Genomic DNA, 22,303 nt, shown 5'->3' on the forward strand with positions numbered 1-22,303 from the left:
AACTCACCATGTCCAAATTTTGTGCTCAGTGTACATTCACGGAATATTTGTGAGTCATGAACAGAGCCTGGCCACTTGGCTTCCACATTTGTGATAATGTTGGCAGCATCACATATGATCTTCACAGTGCAGAGAACACAAATTAGCATCCATTACTATAATGAAATAATATGTTAGTTTGAAATGCTACAGGGAACTATGTACCTGCACATTAATGCTGTGGAAAGACTTCCTGTTCACATAGTCTCCTTCATTTACTGAAGGAGCAATGATTGGAATGTGAGTGCCATCTATACAGCCAATCACGCCTGGGAACCGTGAGAATAAATGTAAAATTTAAGTAGTAGTCCAAGTATCACCACATCATGAATTAAGTTTTGGTCATCCTGATACCTGCAATTTTGTGGAATCCCTCTTTGATAAATCTTGTGGGTCTGTGACCGGGGAACACAAACGAGTACAGGAGACGTTTCAGTGCAACTGTAACATTCCTGACTGCCCGACAGACGGTAGCCTTGGAAACGTGCTCAGCGTCAACAATATTATACAGAAAGCTCCCGTTTGCAAAAAACCGAAGTGCAATACAAATAATATGTAATGAACTGGGAGGATGTCCGCGATGTGTCACATGCGTAATATATGGCCTGAGGATGTTATTCAAATAAATTATAGATTGTGCTGAAAAACGGTAACGTTCGCACAGAAAATCATCAGGAAATGATAAAATGTCCAAACGCGCTCTGATCACTCTCTCCCGGCGGTGAGCTCTGCGGAGAATTTGGGCTTCACGATCTACTGGCTCTTCAAGGAAGGAGCACGCCATGTCCGACACTTCCTACTGTCAGGTTTCCGACAAAGGGGCGGAGACAGTCAGGGTTAGTTGTAGTAAACCTGCTAGGGGGCAGGTTAGCTTCACGGAGTGTGTCGTCATAGTGACTCACTGAGGCTTCAGCTGAACTCGCTTTGTGAAACCGAAAAACCAGAGTTTTCGTTAACTCAGGGTATACTTACTCAGTTTTTCCACTAAACCGGCTTCCTGAAACAGGGCCCAGAACAGGAAAGTGATGAACATAAACACCCACACAAATACACACACACACACACACACACACACACACACACACACACACACACACACACACACACACAGATTCAGAATGAAGTGAAATACACACATGAATACATGTGCACTCGTTGATTGAGTGGGAAATGACGCACACACACATACACATGCACACGCTTGTGCAATGAAGAGTGATGCACCCACACACACATACACGCTGATGCAATGAAGAATGCTTTGCTTATGCCGATATGCAAAATGCTGCACACAAACATCCCAATGCATAATTTTATGAGGAGCCATTGATTACCATTGATTACTTAGAATGTGTTATATGTCACTCAGAGGGCATTTATGTAGATTTTAGGAATAAGGTCTTAAACGGTTTGGTTATGAAAACCATGTCTGTGCGTGATGTCTGTTTATGGCTCAAGGCCTTGACTGAATTCTTTGCTGTGCTCCACACAGCCCTGGTGAGGAACAGTGCCACAGAGTGAAAAATGATGAATTAATAGTGTAAGTTTAGGTTGGAGTACGGCATTTTCTGTGATTGAGATTTAATTCAAGGAGGAACAAAAGGTTCTCATTCCCACACGATATTGTCCCGGCAGGAAGCAAAATGTTCCTGTGAACTTCTGGTTGATTGTTTGGTTTTGCTTAGCGCTAGCTTGATTTTATCAGTGAGCTTTGGCTTGTGTTCTTTCTCGTAAGCGAGAGAGGATAGTTTTATGCTTGGACATGTCTGCAACGGGCCCTAGTTTGTGTTATTGTTGTTAGTGTTTTGTTGGTTATGTCTGTCTTCGTTTTTGTTACAGTGCACTGAGATAAAAAAATCTGAGAGGTGTGATCCACCGGTGGTGATATTTTGATATTTTGTGAGTTCATGATTTAACAATCAGCTCTTTAAACCAGGCCTGAAAGATTGAAACTTAAAGCGCTATGAAATATTCTTACAAAAACAGTTGCAAAGTGTGCTTCTCCATGATTGTAATTGGCTTGAGAGAAATTCACTTATATGGGACACTGATCACATGAGAAGTCCTGAGTCTAAAAGGATTGCAGCGAGTCAATCCAGAACAAAAGAACAAAGAATTGTTTTCCTTTTAAAATGATGACGTCATCTTGCTGGTGATGGAGGCTCGAATAGGTTGCGCGGGAGACTCCATTATCAGCAACATCTGGTATGAATGTGTGTGGATGAATGCATGTGAATGGACTGTGATGGACTGACGACTAAAAGTTTTGACTGACTTGATACTGAGACAATGACTGCACCCACTTTAAATGCCAATAAACAATTCACCCAGCGGACAAGAGAAGGGTGGATGCTTCGCTTTGTTTTGTTTTGTTTTTTCAGGAGCAGGAGGATAAGAGAGACTGGAGGAGGAGACTGTAGCTTCACATAAGTATGAACTGCAGACTTAACACTTTGGTTGCTGATTTTGAGTTGATGATGTTTGCATTAAAGAAAACTGTGCTATATTAGCTGTGTTTTGATGAAGGTATCATGTTATATTATTGGGAATGCCAAATGCTACAGTGGAGAAAACTTTTGATATCACTCATGACTGGAATATATTACTATTAACCATAGCAGGCCACTGTAAAAAAGTCAATTAAATTTTATAGAGGAAAATCGCCAAAACTTTAACAATACCTATGAATGACTGGCCACATTCAGAATAGAGATATGCAATAACAAACATTGGTCCACGTGATTTAGGTTCTCGCTTGAAATAGTAAGTTATTAAATGTAGAATATAATTGACAGGGACATTTGATAGGATGTGGTACTGCAAAAGAACAAGAGCAAAGTAAATAAAGAAAAATATTGTGTTTAGTTTGGATAAATTCAAACACTCAGAGGATCAATATGAAATAAAACATATGCAAAATTTGTATGAAGTACATGACTGATAACTGTTCTGTCCTGAGCTTTTGTTTCTATAGCACCCACTTGACCACACCAACAGTTTCTCGCCACCAACAGGGGGTATTTGCAAAGAATAGGGAGGAATATCATCAAAACTGGGAAAGGTAAGCCCCGAAGGGGGTGATGACACCATAACTTTCACTTATGGTCAAATTCTTAAAATTTGACCCCAAACTTGAAAATTCTTCAAACATTTAGAGACAGAGGGGATAAACATAATGTCGCAAACCACATAAGGATGGAGCATTTGAATCAATAAGATGGTGAAATAACACGCAGTAAAATTTGGATCATGTTGATTATGTTTATTCCAGTGTGCAGAGGAGTCAATTCCCTTCACAAAGTTTATAAATTCACTGGAACCAAAATTAGGAGCACCCGGTGCTGCAAGAGTTAATAGTCACAATACCCAAGGATAAGCACAAGAGCATGACTGATATGATGGGACTGGGATTTTGCTACACTTAATTATTGCAGACACAACTAAAACTATAACTGAAACTAATCAAAACTAAACTAAACTAGCAAACAATTGGTAAAAACTGATTAAAACTGATATAAAATTGAAAATCTGAAGTCGAAGCTGAATAAAAATAAAAACGAATGAAAATTGCAAAACTATTACAACCCTGGTCCAGACTAAGATGGCGTTGGACATCTTCAGGGCAGAAAAGGGTTGGTGTGACCAAGGTGTGGTTTGGCTTGTTGTATGTACATTTCAAAATGTTACAGCTCTGGATGGACCAGTTACCAGGGCATGGAAGGATGACAGACTTTATTACATGAGGAGAAGGGAAATTTCCGGGATTGAAGATCCTCAGGGATGACAAGGCTGGAGCAACGGTACTCGAGAGAAGAATTTCTGATACTTTCTGAGATAAGATGTCACTAACCTTCTCTTTTAATTGTCTAGCTCCAATGAATTGACACATGGGAGTGTGTCAAAAAGGGGGAAGTTGAGTCTGAACATCAAACAATGGTTTTATGAACATCTGATGACTCTATTTGTGTGTTTAATAATTTAGGTATGGTAAAACTTAAGCTTATAAGGGGTAGACTTAGAAATGGTTCATTAATTTTTGATTTCTTTTACACACACATAGATTATGATTAGAATAAGTCCTGAACATAATATTTTAAACCAAATTTGAATCATTAGAACAACAATGGATAACAATATTAGATTATCAAGGCTAGGGAGAGAGGTGTTTTGGTTTTCTGTCTCTTGCAGAGAAAGGAAGAGACACCAGATGGGGACACGGAGATGTGAGGACCCTTCACAGCAGAGACAGATGTAGGGACTGCCGAGACAGCAACTGGGGTCAAGTGTCATGGCATGTTTGGGCTCCTGGAGAACATGGATCCTACAAACACAGCAATAACCATGAAGGGGTTGGCGAAAACCAGGAACATCAGACCAACGAGGTTCAAGAGGCTCTTGGCAAAAAGGGGGACACGGCGGTGACCCCAAAACACACAGATCTTTGTTTGAAATCAGGGCAGAATAATCCCCTGAACTGTGCAACGACCAAAGGGTGGTCTAACCCCGGAGGTCGAAGAAAGAAGCTGAGAATCACCCAACTGGAAGACACTGGTAGCTGCAGCAATAAAAATAAAGGTTAAAAGCTCCTTAGACAGAGGTTCTAGTCTAAGTACGTTTGAAAGGTATAAGGGGGCATTAAAAAGGGGGGAAAACTGGAGCACCAAAATAAAGCTGTGGGAGAATTGGGGAGTGATGGGAGTGTCATCTGTAACTGCTGTTATGGTTGTAAAGCTAACTTTGCTTGCATCTGAACTGCGTGAACACAGAGGTCATCCCACATATGGTTAAAGGGGGACAGAGGGCCTCAGGACCAAGGAGAACTGGACCTTGCAATGCTGGAGTGTATGTTGTAAGTGATCTCTTTGAAGAAAAGAGATCAAAGGGGGAATTGTGATATTATTCTGTTATCATATGTTACCTTATATATGTAATCAAAGTAGTTGAAGTATGATACTGCTGTAGATCATATTATACCCTTTAACATAGAGTGTGTGATCAGTATGTAGTCTTAGTTTGCATTATACTTCTGACTTAAAAGAGTGTGAAAATCATTAGATCTATTGGATTGACCTGTATTACTCGACACTGTTGAATGTGTTACACTGTTTCTTGACATTTCATACTGCTGAATCATGAAGAGAATGTTGTGTGCAGAGGACCTTGTGCCGATAATAGAAGAGACAGACCACATTCCATACCCCCACCTTTCAGAAGAGCAGAAAGACAGGGAGCCGAGGTCATAACTTAGGCGCCGTAAAAGAGAAAGAATGTGAATATTTAGGCTTTTACGACTAGGTGGGGGCCACTAGAGACTATAAAAAGCTGAGCAACCCGTCACCATTTTGAGACTTGCTGTGACCCTCTTCAGGCATGTCTCCCCATCATGATGGTCCTTATGCTCTTAAGTGTTGAATTGTATGGAAATAAATGATTGTTGATTGAGCATTTATACACCGAGTATTGTCCTTCCTTAAGCCCAAAGATTCAAAGAATTGGGAGATTTCAACACTGCTTTGATGCACTGTGGTATGAGGTGCTAACCTGTTGACAGTGTTGGGAAGGTTAATTTTAAAATGTATTCCACCAAAGATTATAGAAGTAATGTATTCTGAATACTTTACAACTACATGAATGTGCTATTGCTGTGTGATTTATTACTATTACTGAAGGCTACTCGCCATACCAACACCAACTAGATGTTAAAATCTTAATATAAATGAGTAACAGTAGGTGGACATTAGGTAAGGCTGCACTTTTTGCAGCGATCTCGTGTAGAAAACTATTCCGCGCATAGATAAAACAGGTCAGCAGCTCCGAACCGTAGTAAAGGGACCTCTGGCTAATACGTCCGGTTCGTGTCGGGCTCGTAGCTGAAAACTAGCTTTACTTTGTTGTCTGGGTCAACTTTGCTAGTGAGAGACAGAGAGAGGCGTTGAAAGGCTGCTCCAACGGAACTTATTGTTTCGGAGGAAAACATGAACATGGTGTACAGTCGAGTCTTAACAGCTTCCTTACAGCTGGTCTCGTCAGGTACTCTTTTTGGCTTTAGTGGTTGTTATTATTATATTTACATGCTCCCAGCTCCCGTTTCTGCTCCATGACAGCTGTACTTTTCCTTTTTCTCCCTCCTCGCTCACAGACACATAACGGGTATGGCAGTCCATTCTCCCTGCAGCACGGACTACACTGCCCATGAGGCTACATTGTTTAGGGCGATGCCTGTAACACTCTGCTATTGCCTTCATATTAAATCATTTTTGTATAATAATTTTTAGAGGCTCTTATTGCGTGTTTTGTTTGGGTTTCCACCGGCGTGGAATTACCAAAAAATAGAGAGACCATAGCCTAACATATGAAACAGGTAAATACCGCCATGTAATCCATTTATTTCAACAAACTAACTGTATTCTCAATATCACCTATTGAACAGTAATTGTAACGGATACATTTACTCATATTTTGTATTTTAAATACGTGTATTATGTTACTGCCCAACACTGCCTGTTGAGATCCTGAGATCCGCTCCTAGAACACCGACCTCCAACTCCTGAAGAGACACGGGTGTCCCTAAATTTAGCAAATATTAGCTTCAGGCTAGCTTGCTACGACGAATAGGCTAATACCAGCATTTTACCACAACTTCACCAGATGTAGCTAAAAAAAACTAAACTAATGTCCAGCCCAGTGGGACAGCAAGAAAAGATGACAAAAAATGATTACTTACTTGCGGTTTGGAGGTTCAAGCTGAAATTGAAGCAGCCATTGAAAGACGGGAAGAGACAAAGATGGCAGCTTGGTCAGCACTAGTGAGAAGGGTCTGGCTGCAGCCACTGTGGAGCTCCACACTAACCGGAAACACGTGACCTCCACAGTAGCCGGAAGCACGTGACCTCCACAGTAGCCGAAAGCACGTGACCTCCACAGTAGCCGTAAACACGCATGGATACCGTGGAAGTCTTGCAAGTTGATCGCAAAGGTTGGTTAAGTCTTTCTTAAATAAATTTGCCGTTAGTGATTTCATAATTCTAGGAATCGTCTAGTTTTCTTACAATGATCATGTTGCCACTTTTTTTGCGTTACAACAACATTCCTCCTTATTTTAATGTTTTTTCACCGTGCTCCATGGCAGAGAAACACACAAATATGCTTTTTCCTGGGCCTGGTTTAAGTAAGAGAGCTGGATTAACGGCTTCTGTGGGCGAGAAGAAGCAAAAACCACATTTTGCATTAGAGTATGATTTATTGTTGGCGTCAGAGATGCGAAATAACGAATACTTCAATACTGTACTTAAGTAGAATTTTCTGGTATCTTTACTTTACTGCTGTACTTTTTTGTGCCTACTGTATACTTCTTTATACTTCTACTTCTCACATTTTAGCACGCGTATCTGTACTTTGTAATCCGTACATTTGTAAATCAGCCCCCCACACGCGTGCTTTGGACGCAAGATTACTTCAAAATTTTGTACATAAATTTTATTTTAGACCCTGTACTTCTTACTTCGACTTGACTAAAAAGTCGAGTCGGTGCTTTCTAAACAGAGGTATCTAAACTGTAGTAAGGAACGTGTGTACTTGTGACACCTTTGGTTAGCGTCAACACTGTAAATTTCGTCACAAACAGATTTAGATATTTATCAATACTTCTATTCGTCATTCTTTTCTGTACAGCCTTTTTATTGCCCAGATTTTAGTTAGCCTCTGTTCAATTGACTGTTATATGTCAATAGAAACATGTCTCACAAATTAAAGTGTCTTGTAAAATATTTGTGGGGTTTTTTTCAAGGATTTTCTTCCCAAATCTATTACATGTCAACTGTAAATTGTTATTTCTGCTAAAACCTTAACTTAAATGTGTATATGGTGTTTATCTGTTTCTCTCTCTGTTTTAGATGCACACATCAATCTGGAATTCGGGCTTAAAGCCAGAATTGCAGGAATGCAACACGTGTTGCAGAGGACTCTTTCACTGCCCTCTGTGCCCCACTTTCAGCCCTACTGTCAGGGCAAAGATTGAGGAGCATCTAAGTGTGCATATAAAAAAATGCTTTGCCTTTCAAAGGTATGTTTGTATTAAATATACTTTATAGTTATAAATATGCACTTTTTTAAGCACTTCTGCAGTATCTTTGTTGACTTAAAAGTTGCTGTTGATATTGTACAGTTCAGTTCATTCATCTGCAACAAAAATAGTGTTTTTATAAAATATATTTTTATTTACTTTTCACCACTTTCCTTGACATAAGTTTTGTGATCCATACCATTTTGCTTTCATTATTGAGGTTGGCTTGGATGTTTTTGTTAACATGTACAATCTGATTGTTAGACAAATTGATTGCATTCTATACAACTACATTTAAATTACATCTGTTTGTTTGTTTGTTTGTTTGTTTTTTTCTCTTACAGATAAAATGATATGCCGGTGCAGGCTGCCTTGTAGGACAACAGGACACTTTCACTGCCCTGTCTGTAATCTTACAATCATACGGCGTGGGGATATGGCAAGGCATTTATTGTCTTGTCAGCATTCTTCAATACCAAGTCAGCCACCATTATCAGGACTGCTCCCCGCTGAACTCTCCGAGGAGACCCGTATTCCTCCGGCAGTACTCTTCGAGGAGCCCCGTCTCCCCCCCAAGGTTTTGTCTTTGGGATCTGAACCATTTTCTGAGTCTTTGTTAGAACATTCATATGCTCTACCCTCTGTGTTCAATAAAACTGCAGCTGATGGAAAGTCCATGAAAATGACATGCCTCACTGTGGCCTTACTCTTCGTAGCTCTGGCAAGCTATTTGCACACTGGAGAGAGGAAGCCAAAGCTGTGCTTGAAGGACAACACGTGCCCATTTTCAGACTGAAAAAGCGCAAGTTCCAGGAAGTCAGTCAGGTCAGTATTCACTTTAAACAGTAGTGTAATTACATGGTTAGTGACATTTGAATAACTGTTAAAAAACTGTTCTGCAACAGAGAAATAACTATGTTTTCATCCCCATTTGCCTGACACAGGAGCCAGCAGTTGTTGAAGATCTGCGTCCTGCTGTGCACTGGGTTGTCCAAAATAAGGCACTTTTCCGTGGACATGTAACAATGCCCAAATATCTGTCCTTAAATCAAGGGGACCAGCAGAGGGTCTTAATAGACATGTCAGAGGAAGAAGACACTGGAGCAAGGGACTTGTTCCTCTTTGTTTTTCAGTTTGCAGAGGACATGGAGCTCTTTTTGAAAGCATGTGCTGATGAGCAGGGGCTAAGGGTCAGTGCTATGTTTGACATGTAATGGACAAATGAAGGCACTGGCTGTGTTTGTTTGTTTGTTTAATATGTTGTTGTTGTTTTTTGTTTTGTTTTTTGCGTAGTACAAAATTCCAATTAAACTTATTTCAAAATGTTGTTCACTTTATTCTGTGTCCATACTTATAATAAAGGATTACAGTGTAACAGCATTAAATGTAAATGTAACAGCATTTTTTTTAAACTTGTAATTTCAAAATAAAAAGCTTATTGTTGATATTAATAGTAAAGAATTGCAATCAATAATATTTTTATACATTTTAAACATTAACACTCTGGGCTCTATCCTGGCCATCTGTGGACACGTCACTTATTCTTTTTTTTGACTACTGCACTGCAGTGGACCAAAAGAATGACACGGGTTTGATCTTAAGGATCTAATAGTTGTGTGTGTTGTGCATGACATTGCCACACAAATATGTATTTGCAAGATAGAGTAGAATAAATTATGACGCATGAAATATTACATAGGCTGCAGTGAATTTCTGTTGATACAGCCTATTGAGCTTTGAGTTTCCCAGTCAAACTTAGCTTTGAAGCACCTGCTAAAAACACTTTTACTCTTGTACATTTCATAACAAGACACCATAGCGGAAATATTAACAAAATATATATTATTAAAAAATTCAAAGCTGCACATACAGCAACAAACACCGTTAGTAAATGTGTCCTGGAGTTTATGCAGGTGCAGAAAGTGCTGCTGCTGTAAGTCAGCCTAACAGCTTCCAGATCAATAATTTTTCTGGAAAGATGGTAGGAAGGGCATCACTGCTCATTTCTACAGTCTCCCAGATCTTGGAATACAATCCCTTTGTACCATGAAACCACTTCGCAGTACTAGGATTCCACTAAAACCTATAAAGAGAGTGATCCTGGAAGAAATGGGGCACACACTAGTGACCTCAACAATTGCAAGACAGCCTTTTCCCCGATGCTCAGATGGGGAAAAAAAGGAAGTTTCATGAAAACATTAGGACTTTATCACCGTTTTATCTGAAAAGTTAATGGTAATATATAACCTAACTGGCTATAAAGAGTAAAAAAATTTAGATACACTTTTGATTTTGATGAAAAGAACTGGTGCTATTTTAAAGAGTCACGTCGGTAAAAGTAGAAAAATGTTTTAAGAAATCTACATTTTATAGCATTTTGTGAACATACACAAAAAGTGGCCATTTTTGGCAACAAACAAGCTGAGAGAGAGTTTTATATTTTTGGCTCTCCTTGAACAAAAATAATAGTGCATAATAATCAATGTTGATGTTAATCAATTAGATGTCCCAGACACTACTATTAATAATACAGCAGCCCCTCGTTTATCGCTGGTGTTACGTTCTAAAAATAACCCGCGGTAGGTGAAATCCATGAAGTAGCCAACTTTATTTTTTACAATTATTATAGATGTTAAGACTGTGAAACCCCTCACTACATGCTTTATACACTTTTCTCAGACAGGCATGAACATTTTCACACTTTTCTCTTTTGTTTAAACACTCTTAGAGTTCAAACCTTCGTAGAAACATGAGTCCAGTATTATGGAATGAAACCTAAAGGTGCATTTGAGGGTGCAAAACGTTTCGTCGGCATTGTTGTGTTTGTTTGGGAGAAAACTTACAAACATACAGTACAGCACTTCAGAGTTACACTGCTAGCGATCGAAGATTTATGTAAATTCGACAAGCTAAACGCATTCTGTACTGTACAGCAGGAGTCCCCAAGCTTTTTGCACCACAGACCACTTTAATGTCAGACAATATTTTCAGGGAACGACCTTTAAGGTGTCGCAGATAAATACAACAAATGAATAAAAAAAAGAAACTGTGGTATTTTGTAAATATAATAATAAACGTGACTTGAGCTGTGCGCCAACAACAATGACAGTGACATCCTCCTCTCTGCTTTTTAACGCTCTCTGGTCGCTATGGTAACGCGTAAATAGTTCTTTCAAAATAAGACACAGAAACTACAACCATACATTTCACACCGGAGGATCAACTCTCCCGGAACGGTACCAAAGGACTCACGGACCGGGACCGGTCCGTGGGCCTATTAGGGACCGCTCCTGTACAGGAGACACTGGATTAGATTGATTGACAATGGTCTACAGCAATCAGAACGCACAACGCGATGTACTGTAAAAATAATAATAAATCAGCAAAACAGCAAGTGTCACTTTTGGCCACGAACAAGTTAGGGGATGGTGAATTTTTTTTGAACAAACCCAGAGTGTTAAAAAAACACCCCACTTAAAACCATTTTATAGTAACAAAAACGCAATTTAGTTGTCACTGTCAAAGTCGATTTAACCGAAGTTACGTGTTTACGGCGAGTGTGGAGGTCACGTGTTTCCGGTTACTGTGGAGGTCACGTGTTTCCGGTTACTGTGGAGGTCACGTGTTTCCGGTTACTGTGGAGGTCACGTGTTTCCGGTTACTGTGGAGCTCCACAGTGGCTGCAGCCAGGTCCTCTTGGCACTAGTGGCCTCTATAATATATGCAAATACATGCGGGCCGGAAACCCCCCCCCCCCCCCCCCCCCCAGCGCGCCCCCGAACGCCAAAACAGTGCCAGCAGATTGAAACTGAAAAATGGTTTGATACCGAAAAAAAATGGATTGAAACCGAAAAAAAAAATTGTAAGCGAAAACAAAAAAATTACAGTTTCAATTAATTGTTTTTCACTATCAATTTTTTTTTCGGTTTCAATACAAGATTTTTCAGTACATTTATTTCAGTTACAATATTTTTTTTCGGTTTCAATCCATTTTTCGGTTTCGTTTCAAGGTGGCATCGTTCTGATTCCATAGACTTCTGCTCCTGAACCTGTGCGCACAGCGTCTGCAGGTAATGTAACTTTATTTAGGTAACTTTATTTATACCCAAAGGCAAGGTAAATTTGCTTTACAGAAAAATGACAGCATTTGACATCCCTTTAAAAACACACATACCTAGTAAATATATAAAACTCACTGTGACACATGCTTTAATATTTTGAATCAAAAACAGTTCTTATTTAATTCAGTGACAGCAACGGGGACAAAGCTATTTTTATAACGCTTTGTCCTGCATCTCGGAAATAGAAACCTCCGTCCTGAGGGAAGAAGCTGAAATTCACCCCTTAGAGGATGGGAACCATTTTTAAGGATTGATAAAGCCATCCTCTGTACCTGCTCAGAGTACAGGGAGGCTAAACAAGACTGTGGCTCACCTATCAGACGACTGGACCATCTCACTATCTGATTCAGAGAGTTTTTCTCTGTGACAGAGGTCTGACCGAACCATGCCACCAAACAAAAGGATAAAACAGACTCAATAAAAGAACGAGAAAACAAAGATAAAATTTTTTGGTCAATGTGGAAATGAACAAGTTTCCTAAGGCAATAAAGGTGCTGGTGACTGTTGTATGCTCACCTTATTACTAAATTAGGCAGAGCACTCTGAATTGAATCAGGACATAAAGCACGGTCTTTATGTTGCTTTATTGAACACTGTCCATCTTACAACTAGCCACTTAACGGGGCTTCCTTCCGACAACAACATCCGGTTCAAAGGTCATCACCTTAAGACATAGCCATATCAATACATGACATCCCCCTTTTCCTTAGACTCAAACTTTAGTTGTAATAACTTTGATGTCTTTTTTTTTTTTTTTTCAACACTGAACATTCTTCTTGTCTTACTTTCTAACAAGTATATAATCTAACTGTCTCACCACACATGTACCTTTCTTTTTTCAATATATACATGTCAAAATACACATATGAACTTGAAACTTGCCAACTTTAAGTTACCTCTTCACCTTAACATATTATAGTTCATTTCACCACAAAATCACGAAACCTCTCGGGTATCTTTTTAGCCCTCTGTGATCTACTTGGTCTCTCTGGCCCCTGGGAGCCCTCTTGTGGTGTTGGAGTGAAGGTGTCAGTCTTTGTGGGTGTTTCACCTTCCTCCCTTTCAGGTATTGTGTCATAGTGTCCTTCTCTGGTCTCATTCGTCTCGTATTTCTTCACATGTGTGGTATTCCGGTGATAGCGAGCTCCTGTTGGTGATTCAATAATGACTTGGTTTCCAGTTCTGCTTACAACTTTGTGTGGTGTTGCGTTGAATGGTGTTGTAAACTTGTCCACTTTGTCTTGTTGAACCAGCACTGTGTCTCCCGAGTCAACTTTTGAATACTCAGCTCCCCTTCGTTCATCAGCATAAGTCTTTGATTTTCCCCTTCTGTTCAGCGTCTCTGTCACGCACGTCCAACTCCGTTGTTTTTGCCTCACTGATGTTCGGTAACTTTCCTCTCATTTTGCGGTTGAACAGTAGTTCTGCCGGACTTTTACCCGTGGTTGGATGTTCAATGCTGCGATACACTGTTACATATTTTCTTAGCTCTCGCTTCCAGTCAAGTCCTTCGGCTTGTGCGATCCTGATTCTTTTCATCAATGATGCATTTTGCCGTTCCACTTCTCCATTTGCTTGAGCCCATTTTGGTGTAGTTCTTATATGTTTGATTCCATTAGTTTCACAATATTCTCTGAACAGCTCAGATTTGAACTGTGGGCCGTTATCAGATTTGATTGTAACTGGTAGCCCATGTCTGCTAAATATACAGTCAATAGAGTCGATGACTTTTTCAGCAGTTGTAGATGACATTACATCATACTCATAGTACCGACTGTAGTAATCTATCAGTACAAGTATTGAGTGGTTCGAAGGTAGTGGTCCCAGTAAGTCTACCGCCACATCTCGCCATGGTCCATCTGGTAAAAGTGTGTTTCTCAGTGGTTCAGGTGGATCTGGTCTGGCTACTATTTGACATCCGTGACAAGCTTTACAAAACTTTTCTGCAGCTTTGTCCATCCCTGGCCACCAAACTTTTGTTCTGAGATGCTGTTTGGTTCCAACAATTCCTAAATGTCCTTCATGAGCTAGTGACAGTGCTTGAGCTCTGAGGTTTTCTGGCAATACAATGCGAGTTCCCCGCAAAACTATGTAGCCGATGACACACAGTTCATTTGCAATGGGTGCATATGTTTTGCATTTTTCAAAGTGTCCGTTTTCAATAGCTCTTCGCACTTCTGTTAATTCTGAGTCTGTAGCAGAGGATTCTTCAACCTCTCTTGACGTGAGTGCTTTTGGAGTAGCATTAACTGCAACAAATCTCACGTATTCTTCAGATTCATGCTTATGTATCTCTTTTGACGTGGTGTCAGCCAGCAGTCTTGACAGTGAATCCGCAATGTTTTGCTTTCCCGCAATGTGCACTACTTTAAAGTCATATGGTTGCAGTCTGAGAACCCATCTTTCTATGCGTGCACAAGGTTTAGATTTCTGGCTGTATATGACCTCTAATGGCTTGTGGTCTGTGATGAGGTCAAACTTCCTGCCATACACATATGGATGTAGTCTCTCACATGCCCATACCAGTGCTAGGGCTTCTCTTTCTGTTTGAGAATATCTTCGCTCACAGTCTGTTAAACTCCGACTTACGTAGCACACTGGTACCTCTTCTCCGTTCTGTATTTGTATTAGCACTGCGCCCAAGCCTACAGGGCTTGCATCTGCTATGACTCTGGTTGGGGCTTCTTTGTCAAAATAGGCTAGGGTACCTGCTCTGGCTAACTCAGTCTTTAGTCTTTCAAATGCTTGCTTTTGTTCTGGCCCGAATGTAAACAGTTTCTTTTCGAGTTGAACGTCTTAGTGGTTCAGAGAGTGTAGCAAACTGTGGTATGAACCTGCTACTGAAGCCTACCAGTCCAAGAAAGCTTCTCACCTCAGTAGCATTCTTCGGTTCTCGGGCTTCCACCACAGCTCTCACTCTTTCTTCAGTCGGGCCGATGCCTTTCTGTGTCAGCAGTATTCCCATGAACACGAGTCTGTCCATGGTGAACTGACACTTCTCTGAGTTTAGTGTCAGGCCACAGTCAGAGAGTCTCTTCATCACAGCATGCAGGCGCTTATCATGTGTTTCTTGGTCTGGCGCGTGTATGATTACGTCATCTGAAATGTTCTCAACTCCTTCAATGCCAGCTAGTGCATTGGCAATCTCATGCTGATATTGCTCACTAGCTGATGAGACTCCAAATATTAGCCTTTTGTACCGGTATACTCCGTTGTGCACTGCAAATGTAGTTATCTCTCTTGACTCCGGGGTAAGCTCTAGTTGATGGTATCCCCACTTGAGATCGAGTTTGGTGAAGATTGCAGAGCCGTTTAGTCCTTGCAAGATTTCATCCACAGTGGGTATGGGGTATCTTTCCCTGATTATTGCCTCATTTGCTTTTCTCATGTCTAAGCACATTCTGATATCTTTGTCACATTTCTTTGGGAGTACCACTACAGGATTTACCCAAGGTGTAGGTCCTTCTACACGTTCTATAATGTCCATGTCAATTAGTTCATTGGTCTTTTTCTCCACTGCATCCCTCAAATGATAAGGTATGCGCCTCAGTGGCTGTGCTACTGGTTTCACATTTGGATCAATGTACAGGCTGATCTGTTTGGTGTTTAGTTTTCCTACTCCTTTGAACACTTTTGGATACTTTTCTTTAAGAGTGTGCTTTAAATCTGTGACAGCCGCCACATTTTCACCTATTTTCAACACTCCTAACTTTATGGCAGTCTTTTTCCCCAGGAGTGGTTCACCATTACCTCTAATCACAATAAATTCAGCCTCTTCAGTCCTGTCACCAATCTTGATTTCACATCTGAATGCGCCTTTAACCGTGAGTGCCTGTGCTGAGGAATATGCATATAAATTCCTCTGCTCTTTGGGTACATATGAGTGACATTTTATCTTTTCAGCTTTTAGCTTTTCCCATATGTTTTCTCCCATCACATTACTTGTAGCTCCAGAGTCAACTAACATTTTCAACTCTATTCCCCCAACAGAAAAGGTAAGTTTCTCAGGTATATTATCATCATTTACAGTAAATGCATAATCATCTTGTTCAACAGCATTCACATTTTGTTTCTTTTGTCTTTTTGTACGACACATTTTTGAAAAGTGGTCCTTACCATTACACTTGTGACATGTTTGTCCTCGTGCTGGGCATTTGGGATCTTTGCCCATGTGGTCAGTATAACCACACCTGTAACACTGTCTTTCTGTTTTATTATCATCTTTCATTTTTCCTTTTGGTCTGTTGTTCTTCTCTTTCTTTGCTGTAAAAATCCGGCTGACCGTGTCCTCTCCTTTCTTTTCCCCGGTGACGCTCATCGCCGCCATCTGCTCCTCCACACGTTCACAGTGTGAAGCCACCTCTAACGTGCGATTTAGAGTTAAGCCTGGACCCTCCTCAAGCAGCTTTCTCCGTACATATTCAGAAGTGCATTTACTCAGGATAGCGTCCCGTATCTGGTTATCATTGTCAGCTTGAAAGTCACAGTCTTTTGCAGCTCGCCTCAAACGTGTACAAAATTGTTGCACAGTCTCACCTGGTGTTTGGGACAATTTGTGGAAAGTTTGGCGTGCGTATGCTGCGTGTTGAGCGCAGTCACCGCAGCGCTGTAATCCTTTGCCTCTCCCGTCTGTGGTAGAGTGGAGAAGACGTCCTGCACGTCCTGTCCGGCCATGTGCAGTAGAAGAGCGGGTCTCCGCTGTCTGATCGCGTCTGTAGCATCATCCGTCAAAATAAGACCTTTCCCATCAGCAAACAACTCGAAGGATGTTAACCAGCGCGTCCATCTCGGTCCAAGCGTAGCTGGATCCGTGTAGCAGGCGAACGGTTGAATACCCGACTTTTCCATGTTAGCCCACAAGTTTTTTTTTTCGCTAACACCGTGCCGCCGCTGGGTCTACTTCTCACAAAAACAAATCCAGGTCCGTGTCGTCCTCGTTGCCATTGTTGTATGCTCACCTTATTACTAAATTAGGCAGAGCACTCTGAATTGAATCAGGACATAAAGCACGGTCTTTATGTTGCTTTATTGAACACTGTCCATCTTACAACTAGCCACTTAACGGGGCTTCCTTCCGACAACAACATCCGGTTCAAAGGTCATCACCTTAAGACATAGCCATATCAATACATGACAGTGACCCTTTTTACAAACTGATTTGCAATTTTGATCAAAGTTCAGTTTTTCATTGATTATGGTCCCAAGATATTTATATGATTGTACTTGCTCTATTTTCTGACCTTTAATTAAAGTGACTCCGTGCCCATTTTGTTGTTTCCTAAAATCAACAACCATGTCTTTTGTTTTAGATATGTTCAGCTGGAGATAAGACTCCTCCCACCACTGAACAAAGTCATCAATGACTGGGCCGTGGTTAGTTTCACCCTCTTTCAGTAAGCTGACAATAACAGAGTCATCTGCATATTTAATAACGACCCTGTTTTCATGTCTGCCCTGACACATGTTTGTATAGAGAGTGAATAATAAGGGCGATAGGACGCAGCCTTGAGGAGAACCTGTGGAGGAGAACACTGGGTCAGACAGAACCCCATTTATTCTCACTCTTTGTGACCTGTCAGTTAGAAAATCTAAAATCCAGCCCACCAGGTTTTTCCTGATTTCAATTTGTTCTAAAAGTCTTTTAATTAAAATATGGGGCTGTGTTGTATTAAAAGCCGAAGAAAAATCAATGAAAAGAAGTCTTGCAAAAGTCCCTTTACTCTCTACATGTTTAAGAATCAGATTTAGTAAAGTCAAAAGTGCGTCCTCCACTCCTCTGTTGGGCCTGTATGCAAACTGCATTGGATCCAGCTGACCTTCAGTCTCTTCATAATCACATTTCTGAGGATTTTTTCAAAGACTTTCATGACAACTGAAGTGAGGCAACAGGCCTGAAGTCGTTTAGATTTAGGGACAGGAACCACGACTGCTTCTTTGCAAAGAGAGGGCACATGTTGTGTTTGCAAGGATTTGTTAAAAATAACCTGAAATATAGGCCTGAGTTCATCAGCACAAGATTTAATTAGGCGGCCACTAATATTATCAGGACCTGGCTCTTGTTCACATTGACTGTATGAAAGGCCTTTTTAACATCGCTGAGTTCAATGATAAAGTGCTGAGTATCTCTCAGTTTCTGTTTCAGTTCCCAAATATCCTCGCTGAAATCAGAAGAACTAAAACGAGCATAAAACATGTTTAAAGCATTTGAAAATCTCTGTCTGAATTAAAACATCTAAAATGACCTGACTGCTGCTCTGGGGATTTTGAAACCCTGCTATGGTTTTCATACAAGTCCAGGCAGACCCAAAAGTTTTTGCAGCAAATTTGCTTTCAAGAAGGTTTTTGTCTGTTTTGCTTTCAACATCTCGATTTTCATTTCCTTGGTAGCTGTCTGAAAATCGGTAACAGCCCCTCTTTAAAGGCCTGTCTCTTTTTCCTTAAACAGGATTTGACACTTTTAGTGACCCATGGCTTATTGTTAGCGTAAATTTTAACACGCTTACGGGGTATAATCATGTCTTTACAAAATACTGCACAGGAGCTAGTAACATCCACCAAAGCGTCGAGATCATCTCCACAAGACTGAAGACGGGGCTGTACGAAGTCACTTTATCTCTACAGGACTGTAAGCTGTCGTCTGTGAGGCGTGAGCGTGTTTGTTTGAACACAGTTCACGGTGGAGAACAACTGCTGACATAATGTGGATCCGAAGATCCATAACTGGCCTACCTGGGGCTGAAAGTCTCCATAAATGCAGGCGTTTCGGCGGCTACACCGGCTTCCACGAGTGTGACGCTTATTTTGAGAAAATAATAGAATATACATTTATTTTTATATTTCAATATCACAATAATCTTCCAATGTAGAACTACAAGTTAAAAAAGAACTAACATAAATCAAATCCACTTCAGCTAAATACTTCTCATTTATTTCCATCTTACATGCTGTGACTGCAGCCATTCCCACATCTCTGTGAATGGGACTCATGGACATGGATCAGTGGTTGTTGATCAATGGTCCTGAGAATCTGCATAATTAAGATGAAGGAACGGAGCTCCCAGCCCATCGTTCCTGCAGCTGCTTTCAGTCTTTATGCAAATGTCCTGTTTGTAAGACTGAAACCTGCAGCTGAGACTGAAGACGTCACCTGATGATGACGACACGTTTCTCCCACAAAACGCTGCGTCCAGATGAACAGAACCAACAGACTCACTTTCCTGGATGATTGAGATGCATCAAGACTTCATTGTGTGTTACTTCTCATTCAGCACAGACACATTATTCCTGTTAGGTCATGTCAGCTGTCACTCAGTACAAGCACAACTGTGAACAACACAAACTTCTCTTCAATGTGTCACAGAAACACTAAGTGTGAGAGCCTGTATGACACACAGGACAGACTGTAAGCTCTGCTGGCTGCACAGCACTTTGTAGCAGTTTTCCAACATGTCCTCCACCCGTGATGTCAGTGGTGGGACCCCAGTCACAGCACTCAGCACCACCTCCTTTAAATGTATTTTATAGCAGTTACTCCCGTTACTCGGTGCAACGCTTCTTAAATGTGTTTTTTCAGGATAAAACACAGCAGGTGGTGTAGAGAGGACGTCAGCTGACGGAGCAGAGGGAGGCAGACTGTGGATAAATGACAGAGTGAGAGGAGAGCAACCATGACAGAAGCACAGGTGTGGCAGATAGAAGTGGCTTTATAGACACTTATTGTCAGTCCTCGTGCATGCTGTGGAAATAAGTGTCTGTGTCATGAGGTGACATGTGAGCTTATCTTTGGTCAATAAAGCTGAACGACCAGTTTTCACTTTGCTTGTTACGCTTGTTTAGTGACGTCTGGGTTTCTGTGGAGCCCGAATTTTGATGAGTTCTGGTGAAATCATCTGAGATCATCTGAGCATCGGTGAAGAGTCAGCAGAGAAAGTGTGGGACAGAAGTTTGCTTTGGACACATGGACTGAAATCAAAAAGTAACAAACAGGATTTCCAATGGACAGTATGGAGAAGTGAAAGTACACAAAGGCTGTGCTGGAACACGTGCGTTACACTTTTTGACAGCTGAGAACAAAACACAATATTTTGCATCATCTCCGCAGTGTCTCTTCTTTCCTCTGCTGTTGTGCTTTTAGCTCCAAACTGTTTTAAATGGTTTGTCAGCAAGCTGACCTCTGACCTCTGCAGTACTAACTCCTGACCCGTACAAAGAGCGGGCGTTTCTGACCTTTGACCTGCAGCTGTATGTCTCTCAGTCTCAGTTCTTCTCTCCGTCACTGATGGAGCAGGTGTAGTTGCTGCTGACAGTCAGTCGTTTGTTTTCTCAGAGTGAGGCTGAAGTCTGAACTGTTCAGAGCATCAGGTCTCATCAACGTGCGCTGCTGTAACGCCGCTTTGTCCTCTGAGATCACCAGGTATGAAACCTGAGTGCTGACAGAGCAGCATGTTCCCCCTCATTCACCTCCACCACCACAGCCAAGGCATGCTGGGAAACTGAGGACACACAGACGGAGAACTGAAGTGTCTGCTGTGTGTTCATCTCAGAGTCCTCACAGGTGACACATTAGCTCCAGAACACCAAGCCAGGTGTTTGAAGCCTGACAGGGATTCTTCCCATCCAGAGGGAGGATTTAGCTGCACAACAATGAACATTAGTGTGTAGTTTAGAAACACAGACTGTGCCTGCACTGCATCTAGTGAAGAAAACTGTTACTGCGAGAGAACGAGGCTCCTTTAAAGCAGGTGATATTAAGGTTGAAAAATCAACAATAAGCTGATGTAATCAACGTTTCACAAAATGGTCAGCAGCTAAAATCTGGAGCCGTTCTTTGGTGGTAATTAACAGTTTGTTCTTGTTAGGTAATTATGTAATTAAAGGTAGCAGCAGAAGCCTTGTGTTGAAAGCCCATTCACTCACACATTCACACAGTATGTGTGTGTCTGTGTTACACTGTGGACATCCCTTCTGTTGGAGCGCCATCTTGTGGCAGGTTTAAGAAATGTTATTCTTGTAAATCCAAACTGATGCACCTCCATAGCAGACTGTGGAGGCTCTCAGTGACATGAAGACTTGATTTATACTGTCATATTCTCCTGTTACACAAACCACAGCACGCTGAACATGGATGAACTGAAACTCCCAGCATCTGACTGAGGAAAAGCACAAATCATTCTCACACTGACTCCTGCTTGATTTTAGATTTGCTTTAAAATCCTCACACTTTCATATGAAGCACTAAATGGGCTCCAGACTGTTTATCTCAGCTTCCTGTCAAACACACTGCTGCTCACACCGAGGCTCAGTTTACTCCTCCAGCCTGGCTTAACCTGCTGTCTGTTAAAAACAGTCCCACACTCCTCTGTTTAATCCTTCTGATCAGACTCTTTGATTTTGTATTGTTTTTACCTGAAGTTGTGTTTTTGACATGGTTCTGTCTGTGAAATAAAGCTCACACACACACTGCTACAGTCCTTCATACACTTAGAAACGAAGCTGCTCCTTTCCTCAGTGCTGACACATAAAGAAGAGTTGGTTTTATATCCAACACGTCTCTGTTCCAGAAAACAGCTTCAGCAGCCTCTGAGTCTGAACTTGGAGTTGGTTATAAGCCACAGGCCTGTGTGCACAGCAATGAGGAAATATAATGCAGTAAGTGAAACATGGATGTGTGTAACAGATTATCCCAAAGGTTGATTCTGTTCATCTGGACGTTCTCAGTGAAACATTTCGTCTCTCGGTCAGGTGACTCCTTTAGTCTCAGCTGACTGCAGCTTTCCAAACCTTTGTCACTGGATCACTCACTTCATCTCCAACGTGTCCCTGACACAGACAGCTGGAGCCGTTACAGCAAAATCATTGATCATCGTTTTTATAACATTAGCTGGTGTTGGTGGGCAGGCTAGCAGTGCTAATTGTTAGCACTAGTTCTGCTCTCTCCCTTTGTCTCTGTTATTGTTGGTCTTTAGTGAACAATATAAAGTGTCTTCATGAGACTGTTGCCTAATGTTCAAATGTAGATAACACCACCTGCACCAACCTGTTACACAGCACAACCCTCTGGTGTAGCTTTGGCTGGAGCACA

At 41.2% G+C, this 22,303-nt stretch overlaps 2 protein-coding genes and 1 long non-coding RNA gene across 3 annotated transcripts in view; all 3 read left to right on the forward strand.

Annotated features, from left to right (window-relative positions):
- Nucleotides 1-22,303, forward strand: part of LOC309702568 (uncharacterized protein) — a 1,257,380-nt gene that overhangs the window by 839,716 nt on the left and 395,361 nt on the right. The gene's annotated exons all lie outside the window — the stretch shown is intronic.
- The window catches only part of LOC309702584 (protein NLRC3-like), a 97,540-nt gene that overhangs the window by 50,445 nt on the left and 24,792 nt on the right, over nucleotides 1-22,303 (forward strand). The gene's annotated exons all lie outside the window — the stretch shown is intronic.
- Nucleotides 7,910-9,485, forward strand: LOC309702645. The gene is made up of 3 exons (XR_014275670.1): nucleotides 7,910-8,101; nucleotides 8,446-8,926; nucleotides 9,046-9,485. It is a non-coding gene; the product is annotated as an uncharacterized lncRNA (long non-coding RNA).

The sequence above is a fragment of the Aulonocara stuartgranti genome, assembly GCF_965226115.1.
Source record: "Aulonocara stuartgranti genome assembly, chromosome: 3".
Lineage (NCBI taxonomy): Eukaryota > Metazoa > Chordata > Actinopteri > Cichliformes > Cichlidae > Aulonocara > Aulonocara stuartgranti.